The 11,101-nt window shown below is 34.7% G+C and overlaps 1 long non-coding RNA gene across 1 annotated transcript; it reads left to right on the plus strand.

The window, feature by feature from the left end:
* The first annotated feature begins 884 nt into the window (after window positions 1-884).
* LOC145734664 (uncharacterized) lies at window positions 885-6,077 on the plus strand. Its single transcript, XR_014179476.1, has 2 exons — window positions 885-2,184; window positions 2,242-6,077. It is a non-coding gene; the product is annotated as an uncharacterized LOC145734664 (long non-coding RNA).
* Window positions 6,078-11,101: the final 5,024 nt, after the last annotated feature.

Here is an 11,101-nt window from a genome sequence, read left to right on the forward strand (position 1 = left end):
ACCACTCCGTTACCACATGCAAAACTAGTGCAACTAGCCTCGCAAGCTTTTAGTGTGTGGAGCAATGTTACTAATTTAGAATTTATAAGAGACATTAGAGACCCGGATTTGATAATTTCATTTGTTAGCTATAACCATTCTAACCAGGTTAGATGCTTAAAGAAAAAAAACTGCCCTTATAATTTTGATGGGGTAGGTGGTGTATTAGGCCATGCGTTTGGACCAAATGGACGCAATGGAAGTACTTGTCTCGAGATTCACTTAGATTCTTCAGAAAAATGGTATCTAGGTACAGATAAAGCACCTTCAAATGAGCACAGCTTCATAGATGTTTTAACGCATGAGATTGGTCATGCGCTCGGACTAGGACATTCAGCTGTTCCCAAAGCCATCATGTATGCATACTACAACGATAATTCACGCTTACACTCGGACGATATTTTGGCTATTCAAAGTTTATATGGATTTAAAACTACTACTACTACTACTACTACTACTATTGAGCCATCTCGCACCGTCTATAAACCTGCTCTGACTAGTACCATGCACACACCCTATACACAGCCGCTCTTACCGTACAAGCCTGAAATTAAACCGCAACTTGACTTATGTGATGTAAATCCAAGTGATTTGTTTTTCTTAATAATGCATTACAACTTATATATCCTACAATCAGATCAAATATGGATTATGGATTTACAGTTGAAGAAAATGTCTAAAAAGAGTATTTCTATCTACTCTATATTTCCTTTTTTACCTAAAATAGAAAAAATTACGGCTGCCTATCAAAGACCTAATGATGAATTAGTTTTAATTGTAAATAAGGAAATCTATGTTATAAACGATAAAAATTTTAACCTAAGTAGAAAACTTGATTTATCAGATCTACAGATTCCCTTTGAAAACGATTTGATTGGGGCAATCAACACCTATAGCGGGAAAACCATATATTTTTTTAGCGATAATTATTACTGTATAATCAATGAATGTTCCTTCACTGTAGAATACTATGGGTATATTTCGAAAGACTTTAACGGAATTCCTCCAGCTATAAATGGAGCTTTCCGTTATACCAATGGGTTGTTGTATTTTTTCCAAAATCAGCGCTATTTTGAATATGATGAATTTTCAAATGCTTTAAAAAAATCTGATCAATTAAGTTTAAGCATCTTTGACATTCCCTGTCCAAATTTGTCTTTGTATGAACAACTTAAAATACTACTTACTCATATAACAAAGGTTGTAAATAAATAAAAAAACATTGTATAAAGTACATAATTAGCAGGTTTATTACAGCCCCCACAAAGCACACCTATTTCATGTAATCTAACTACATGATTACAATGCTCACAAAAATAAAAATCCATTATTTCAAAACATCGTAGGGAATTGAGAAAGTCCACCTGCCCCTTCGCCTCCTCCTCCTCGTTTTCGTGTGGCGCGAGTAACAGCTCTTCAAACAGAAGGGGTGGTATTGGCAATAACAATTCTTTAAAACAACAGCAATTTTCTGCATCCAAAACGGTTTTACTCAACACCTGATCCATTTCAAACACCGTCATTATTTTTTTTCTCTGTCTAAACTAAAATAGAATTTTTACTGTAACCTCATCACAAATGCATAATCACTTGCGTGGGTGATGCAATTCATATGTAAAATCTTGGCTTTCACGCGAGTCAAGTAAATTAATAATATAAACATTTGCATAGGAATGACCTCATATATTTTATTCCTTTATCACGTGCCTTGGAAATGTGGTAAGCGAGGCGGAAATGTGGTAGACCACCCCCCCTCCCCCAAATGCCTATAAAACCAGTCAACAAGAGAGTTGAAAACATTAGTCTACGCACAAACGTACCTATCTACCTTAAACAAAACAATCATGAACCTAACCAAAATTAACGAATCCGGCAGTTTGGTTGAAAAACCTCTACTAAAGTTTCAACAACTTGAATTAAACCAATTGTATCCCTTGCACAACCTAAAAGTGGTCAATTCAAAATTTGGTGATGTGGTTCGGGCCGAGTTGTCTGACAGCGTGGTGTTTTTGCCTAGTCGGATGACGACACCCATTAAAGACAGTTTGGCGGAGTTTATACCGCTGAAATATGGCCTAAAATTTTTAGGTATGAAAGTGGTTAGTGGTTTATCACCAACACCAATTGTGGAAATAACGGAAATTTGTAAGTATAATTAAAATATATTTAGGTGTAATACTAATCATGCTTTAATCATTTCAGAAAGATCGAAGATGTCAGATTGTACTCGAGCTGCAGCGGAAATCAGCGTACACACCCTTGAGTTATTCCGAAAAGCCTACGCCATATTGGTACTTCAGCCAGTACCTGAAGAAGTAGCAGAATGGTTGAAAAAAATTTCAATTTCAATTAGACAAGTGCAAACTGTACTGCGGCGGCGGCGGCGGTCGGACAACAATGTGGGTGTGTGCAAAAAACTTTTAACTAATTTAGGACATTTCAAAAGGCTTAAGATACTTTTTAAAAATTTAAACAATCACGTAGGTGGTGGTTTAAACAGAAAAAAAATATCCGATAGAGTTAAATGGTTAGATGTATCTTTAGCGTTTAACAGTAGGATAAGATCAGGTTTAATAATTAATTTAGTACATAAGCAGATTGGAGATTTTTTTGTTGATGCAGAAGGTTTATTTAAGCGTCGAATTTCAAACATTTTAAAAAAATATAATATGATTAAAGTAAATAGCACATTTTGTGGTGAATACATTATTAAACGGCAGGATGAGTTAAAAATTGAATTCAAATATTTTAATACCTCAAATTTTATTATTGATGGCAGTACAAATTTGATCCAGTGGTTTCGTGATAATATCACAAATTTAATTTTAACTAAAATGGAGGAATTTCAAGAAAAGGATAGTGGGTGGGCGTTATCAAAAATTGTCAGTTTAGAAATAAACATTAATAAATATGAAGTTGGAAATGGCGGTTCGTCATACATACCACTTCCACAGGAAATTGCGAATAAACACGCTTGCATTAATATTAAAAATAACGACAATGCATGTTTTTTCTGGAGTGTAATGGCAGCCCTTTTTCCAACACATACACATTCTGACAGGGTTTCTTCTTATCCAAATTATAAAAGAGTGTTAAAAACTAATGGTATCGAAGCAATGTCTCTGTCTAATATTCCAAAATTTGAAAAACTCAATAAAATTTCAATTAACGTGTACATGCTTGAGTTGGAAAAGCAGGGTTATGTTACCGTTCCAGCCAAGCTTACTAATCAAAAATTAGAAAAACATGTCAATTTACTTTTAATTCAAAACCAGTATACCATAAAATCTGATTATGTTATACAAGAAGATGAAACGGAGCTGAAATACCATTATTGTTGGATCAAAGACTTGTCTCGGCTTTTATTTAAACAGATAAATAAACATAGATGTAAAAAATTTGTTTGTGGTAGATGTTTAAATTATTTTAATAGTAATGATACATTAAAAAACCATACCACTTTATGTGAGCAAAAAAATTTTGGTCAAATTACATTTCCGCCTTATGATTATGTGGAGTTCAAAAATTATTGCTATAAACAAACAACACCTTTTGTAATTTACGCTGATTTCGAGTCGATTTTAGAGCGACAAAATGATGAAGTGCACTATCAAAAACACACCGCATTTAGTGTAGGCTATTATTTCAAGTGTGACTATGATGATACACTCTCTTTTTATAAAACATATCGAGGTCTTGATTGCTTAGATTGGTTTTCAAACGAAATGCAAACTCTATCAGAATTGGTTAAATCTAAAATAAAAAATATTATTCCAATGGATCTTAGTAGTGACTATGATAAGAAGAATGGACATTGTCATATTTGTGAAAAAATATTTAACGCAAGTGACATTGTCGTTCGCGATCATTGCCATTTCACGGGGAAAATTAGAGGTCTGAGTCATCAAGCCTGCAATTTAAACTTTAAAACACAATTTGTAATTCCAGTTTTTTTCCATTGTTTATCTGGGTATGATTCTCACTTCCTTATTAAAAAATTTGGGGAAAATGAGAGGATTACCGTTCTACCTCTTAACAAGGAAAAATATATTTCCTTCACCATCTACAATTCTGAAACTAATCTCAAGTTTCGCTTTGTAGATTCTTTGAGATTTTTAAATGCATCATTAAGTGAATTAGTGTCTACACTGGATCCTGCTGATTTACAAATAACAAAAAAAGAATTTTACGTGACCGACGACAACCAATTTACTCTATTAACAAGAAAAGGTGTTTTCTGTTACGATTACATTGACCATATAGATAAGTTGCAGGAAACTGCTTTACCAAGCAAAGAAAATTTTTACAGTCAGCTCAATGATGAAAACATTAGTGATGAAGATTATTACCATGCCCAAACTGTTTGGACAAGTTTTAACATTGAAAATTTGGGGCAGTATTCAGATTTATATCTTAAAACAGATGTTTTATTATTAGCAGATGTTTTTGAAAATTTTCGAAGTAATTGCCATACCATCTACGGATTAGACCCTAGTTGGTATTACACATTGCCTGGATACACCTGGGACTGTATGCTAAAATATACCAAATGTAAACTCCGGTTACTTAAAGATATCGATCAAATTATGTTTATTGAAAATGGTCTACGCGGGGGAATTTCACAATGTTGCAATCGTTACTCTGAGGCAAACAATAAATTTATGGAAAATTTTGATAGCTCAAAACCATCCACTTATTTATTATATTTGGATGTAAACAACTTATATGGCTGGGCAATGTGTCAATATTTGCCTTATGATAACTTTGAATGGATGGAAGATTGTAATTTTGATGTGTGCAGCATCGATGATAATTCAGACATTGGGTATATTTTAGAAGTGGACTTGGAATGTCCCGAACATCTCCATGATTTACACAAAGATTTGCCGTTTTGTCCTGAACATCAAACTCCACCTGACTCAAAACTGCCGAAACTTTTAACTACTTTTTATAAGAAAGAAAAATATGTCATTCATTACAAAAATTTAAAACAAGCGTTGAATCATGGAATTCAACTGAAAAAAATTCATCGTATTTTAAAATTTAGTCAATCTCCTTGGTTAAAACCATATATTGATTTAAACACCAAATTACGAACCGAAGCCACAACTGGTTTCGCAAAAAATCTTTTTAAACTGATGAATAACGCAGTTTTTGGTAAAACAATGGAAAATATTAGAAAACACAGGATTGTCAAATTAGTTAACCGCTGGTATGGCAGGTATGGAGCTAAAAATCTGATTTCCAGTCCAAATTTTGATAGTGTTGTAAAATTTACTGAAAATTTAGTGGCTATTGAGATGAAAAAAACTAAACTTGTTTTTAACAAACCACTTTATGTAGGTATGACCATATTAGATCTTTCCAAAACCATCATGTATGATTTTCATTATAGCTACATGCTTTACAAAGTGCCTCAGAATAATCTTAAATTAATGTATATCGACACTGACAGTTTTATATATGAAATTACATGTGATAACGCCTATGCGGAAATCATCAAAACTGATTTGCAATATTTCGATACTAGCGATTACCCAAAAGACAACATCTATGGGATTCCTCAAGCTAACAAGAAAGTTTTAGGTCTTATGAAAGATGAAACTGCTGGACGAATTATTACTCATTTCGTAGGTTTACGATCTAAAATGTATTCATATAAACTTGACAATACAAAATGTGTTAAAAAATTAAAAGGTATTAAATATCAAATTGTAAAAAATAAAATCACTTTTGATGACTATGTAAAATGTTTAAAATTTGGTGAAAATAAAATTGTTAAACAAAGAACTATCCAATCAATTAAGCATAATATATTTAGTTGTAATGAAATTAAGTTAGCATTAAATTCATGTGACGATAAAAGGTTTTTATTGAATGACTGTTACAATACCCTTCCATGGGGACACTATAAAATAAAAAATAATGTTCAATAGTTATAAGAGCGTTTTTTTCTGTAAGGAAAAAACAATGTTGCTGCTGTAAGAGAAAGAGAGTTTTTGTGTGGAAAAATAAAGAACCAAAAAAGTATAAAAAAACACACATTCGTTTTATTTTCTACCTCGCATATGTTGTACAGAAACTGCAGCCGCCAGTAACAATATAGATAAGGTAATTGTTATGGTGCACCAAAATATATCAATCCACAAACACGCTTCACTACCCACCACCACAATCACTTGTCGCAACTAGTTGTGTCAGGTTTCGCCAGCCGCTATCGCCGTGTGTTCGATTTGGGTACCAAAGCCTCAGCTTATAGTTGGTGGCGTTAAGTGGCACTGTTGCTGACACAATTAAGTCATTTTTGCTCATCTTCACCCATCTATCAGGCCAGCTGTCATTCATCTTATCGAAACACACGTATACATCAGGATTCTTTTCAGGTTGATACACGTATAGGACATTGTTGATTATTGCAGTGAGAATTAAAAAAGTTGGATGTAACAAAGCCATGTTACTAGAACGAATGGGAAATGTAATTAACATTGCACTCTATTTATATGTTTACAACTGATTAAAACATTTCAATTTATATGTTTACAACTGATTAAAACATTTCAAAGATAAGTACATAGCGTGTGAAGCAACAGAACTTAGCAACCAAAATTGACGATTTAAAAGCAAAAAAGTGTTTGTATTATATAATAAGTAATGTTTATTAAGTATAGGATTCATATATATTATTGTATAAAAAAATAGTGTTAGCTAGAGCACATACAGCGGGCGATTTTTTGTGAGACCCACACCTAACTTGTTGAGACTTGATATTTATCGGTACACATATTTCCCTAACAGGTGTGGGGAAGCAATAAGGTTTTAAAAATTCCAACTTTTCTAAACCTTTAACACATATAACATCGGCCTCCCTCGTAACTCTTTTGATAATCGCCGGCAGATGGTGCAGTGGGGTGAATCCTTCATCCCACTGGATATAATGATGGTTGTTCATCAGCCAATCCGCCTGCTTTTGGTATTGGACGGGAAGCATCTCGATCTTAAATGGCGGTTTGAAAATGAAATGGTTCTGCACCTCACCATCAAATGTGGCCAACTCTTTTACTATAAACTTGTTGGGTTCGTCTTTGAACCCCTGGAAATCCAGAACTATTGGCTTCATAGTGGTGGTGGTGGTGGTGGTGGTGGTTGAAAAAAAATGCTTTTTAAATCGTCGATTTTTGGCTGCTAACTTCTGCTGCTTCACTGCCTTACTACCGATTTTGCTTATGCTTTTATACACAGTTGTGACCAAAGGAAGGACATTACCAAAACATATTTTTGTTACTTTCGAATATATTTTTGTGGTGAAATTTATGAAAAATAAACGAAAAACAACAATTATGTATTGATAGTAGGACTGATAGGACATTACAAACCCCATATTTGTTGTTTTAAATATATTTTTGTGGGTAGATACATGAAAAATAAGCGTACATCAACAACAATTATGTGTCAATAGTGGGAAAAGTGCAGCACCAAATATGGGCTGATAGGACATTAACAAAAAGCATAATTTGTTGTTTTTGAATATATTTGCAACCAAATACCTAATTACTACGTAGTGACCCTGATCAGACCATGTATGAAATTGGGAATCACTTTTTTGATTATTTTTCAATATAATGTCCGACTGTTGACCTAAAAAAGTTGAGCTCTCTCCGAAAAAGAAATGAAAGTGTTTTGCTGTTGATATTCAAGGTTTAATTACCATGGACTTCACCACGTGACGTCACCAAGGGGTGGGGGGTGGGGGGGCGCAGGCACCGCGCCCGGTGACAGGTGACGTATGACAAGTGACAGGGGGCCCCACCCACCTGGTGACATGTGGGGTGACGACAAGTGACAGGGGGGCCCCGTGACGACAAGTGACAGGGGGTCCCGTGACGTATGACAAGTGACAGGGGGCCCCACGTCACGAGGGGGCCCCCACGGGGCTCCGCACGGCGGGGCGCGGGGCTCCGGGGCTACGGGCACCACGCTACGAGAACCTCGCGCCTTCACCATTTCATCAAAATGGTCCAGTATCCCCATTGCTCTACTACTACATATGATGGCAAATTATCAGGTCCTACAGACTTATTGATCTTAAGTCTTCCGACTGCCTCACACACATCATCGTGGGTAATGCCATTGATTGAAAATGACTCATTTATATAGTGCTGGGTGTGCTCTGAGTAGGGCAGCTCTTTCTCAATATATACAGAATGAAAGTAGGAAGCGAATGCGTTTGCCATATCCGTCCCGTCAGTATACTCGTCACCATCAAGAAACATTTTACATGGAATGTTTGGCGCACTTTTGTTATTTCTAATGTGTTGCCAGAATGACCTCGAATTTTCATTAATATCCATCTGAATCTTATTTAAGTATTGTTGATATGCAGCTTTCACGTCCCTCTTGATTTTAGTTCTAAGTTGTATAAAACGGTTATGGTTATCTAAGTTAAAATAATTTTTACTTTTAATCCTTAATTTATCTTTGGTTTGTATATCTTTTATTATTGTTTTGTTGAACCATACAGGATACTTTTTATGTGGTCTCACTTTTGGTACACATATTTCAAATATTGAGTTAATTTTCTTATAAAAATATTCAACTGCCAAATTAACATCATTAAAAGATTCCAGGTCACTCCAACTGACATTTTGAAAGAGCTGATACATTGCAAGAAAATCCGCTTTTTTAAAATTAAAATTTGATGTCGTATTATTACTGGGTAAAGATTTTTGCTTTGGATTTTTTAAAGAAATTTCAATTGTCAATGGTGGATGATGAGCATCGCTGCCGACAAAGCCACAGCCATCACTAAACACACTACTTCCAAGATTAGTCAAAACTAAGTCCAATATGCGACCGTTGGCATTTAGAACTCTGTTTTGTTGTGTACATTCATAGAAACCTTGAAAGTACAATAGCAGCTCAATTTGTTGATCCTTAAAGTTATTGACGTAATACTGATTTAGGTGCGTAATATTAAAATCTCCTAAAATAATAAACTTCTTTTGATAGAGATATTGCAAGCTTTCCATATATGAAAAAAGGTCTTCCCGATCTGAAATTGTACTACTGGGCGCAACATATACTAATAACACATATATAAAGCTAATTTCATCAACTTGTATCTTGACAGCTACTAAATCAATCTGTGGTATTTTAAAATCTACGTTAATCAAACTGCAACTATATTTACTTTTTACTGCCAAAAGCACACCTCCACCGCGCAGATTATCACTTCTGTTTCGACATCTAAAAATTGAGAAACGTTCTGGAAATAATTCACTGTCATAGACACCGTCAGTAATCCACGTCTCAGTTAGTGCAACAGCATCATACTCATTTTCAGTTACAGACACATTGTTATAAAATTCTATCACTTTACTGTTTAAACCACGTACATTCTGATAAGCAATTATAAAGGTGCATTCTTCTTCAAACACTCCGTTACTTACTAATGTGCTAAAAAATTGTCATTACTATAATTAGTAAGCTGTTGTTGGCGTTGAATCCTTTGGTTAAATACTGGACAATTTGGATTGCGGGCTGTGTGATTTCGGTCACTTAGTTTTAACTTACTGCAGTTGGGACAATTATTAACAGTAGCTGTACATTCTGTAACATTATGAGCCTCACCACACTTATAACAGCATTCTTTTGCTGTGCAGTATTTCGAAACGTGCCCGAAGAGACAACACTTGAAACATAATGCCACATTAGTATATTCCTGCACATACACTGGAGACAAATCAAAAGTTAGATTATTATTTTTAATTAACCACTTAAACAGTTGGGGTGGCGTTTGAAGAATCCAGTTTTCTTTACTTTTATTACGGCATTCCCTTTTTGTGACAAACTTAAACAGGTCAACAGCTTTTAAACCGAAGGTATCTGTTATTTCGGGATTTTCGGCAATAAACTCCTTGATAAATTCTTTATCAGAAAATCCTTTAAATATGCCAGTAATCATAATCATGGGGTCATTATTGGATATATGTTTTATTTCTATTTCTTTGTTCATAAGACTATCATCTAGTTTTTGCTGCTGAATAGCATTTTGGCACTCAATAATTACAGCTCCATTTTGAAGATGTTTTACTCTTTTAAAGCTTCCCTCCATATTGGTAGCTTTGACACATTTTTTTATTTCTTGTAGAACTATCCTGGAGTCAGTTTGATTGTTGATTTTAATTAGACTTTCATGCTTTGTTTTTGGAGGAGGCGTTTTCCATTCTGGAATATCTGGTTTCAATGTTGGGTTGTTTGTAGCTGGGGTATATCCTGTTGATTTTAATACATCACTAAATGCAGGCCTTTTACTAGATAGGGATGGTAGCACAAACGTAGGTTCCGGACTAAGATTCCTATCCGGTGAATAAGTACTTGTTGATGTTAGTTTGTGCTTCAGTTCCACATTAATCTTCTCAGTTTGTCCAATTCTAAAAGCCAAAGTAGTTACTTGCTTATGAATAGTGAAAAGTGCAGATTGAACAGGATGAACTACATCTCGAGGCATTATTTCAGTTGTTTTTTGAAGGGTTTCTAGTGCCTTCAATACCTCATCTAAAATTTGCTCGGTTGGTAGACAGTAACTTATTTGAGAAGCGTTTGAAATAAGTTGGATGCTCTGATTATTATTAGACCTCTTTGCTCTATTTTTCTCCAGTGAGGCGGGACTGGAACCAGATCTAGGCCTCTTGTTTAGTTGGGAAATTCCATTAGGATCACCAGAGACTTTCTTACTTTGATCTAAAGAATCATTACACATATTTAACTTACTTTCTAGTAGACTGTTGTTTGGAGGTGTTCGCGGTAAAAGTTTTCCGGCCTTAAATATTTCATTAGCGTTCGACGTGCTAAAATTCTCCTCGGGTTGTCCACTATCTTTGGAACGTCCAGGTAAATCATTAGTTTTATCTTTATGGGTTAAATTCTTTTCCTTGGGTTTATCAAGATATGCTTTTGCATACTTTGAACTGGTTTCTTTGTTGAATCCAATAATTTTATTAATTTCAGCTTGGCTTACATTGATATTTCCGGAGGAATTACTTCTTCGTTTAGGCCGCTTATC

Source organism: Ips typographus, linkage group LG10, assembly GCF_016097725.1.
Source record: "Ips typographus isolate SLU linkage group LG10, UJ_Ityp_2.0, whole genome shotgun sequence".
Taxonomy (NCBI): Eukaryota; Metazoa; Arthropoda; class Insecta; order Coleoptera; family Curculionidae; genus Ips; species Ips typographus.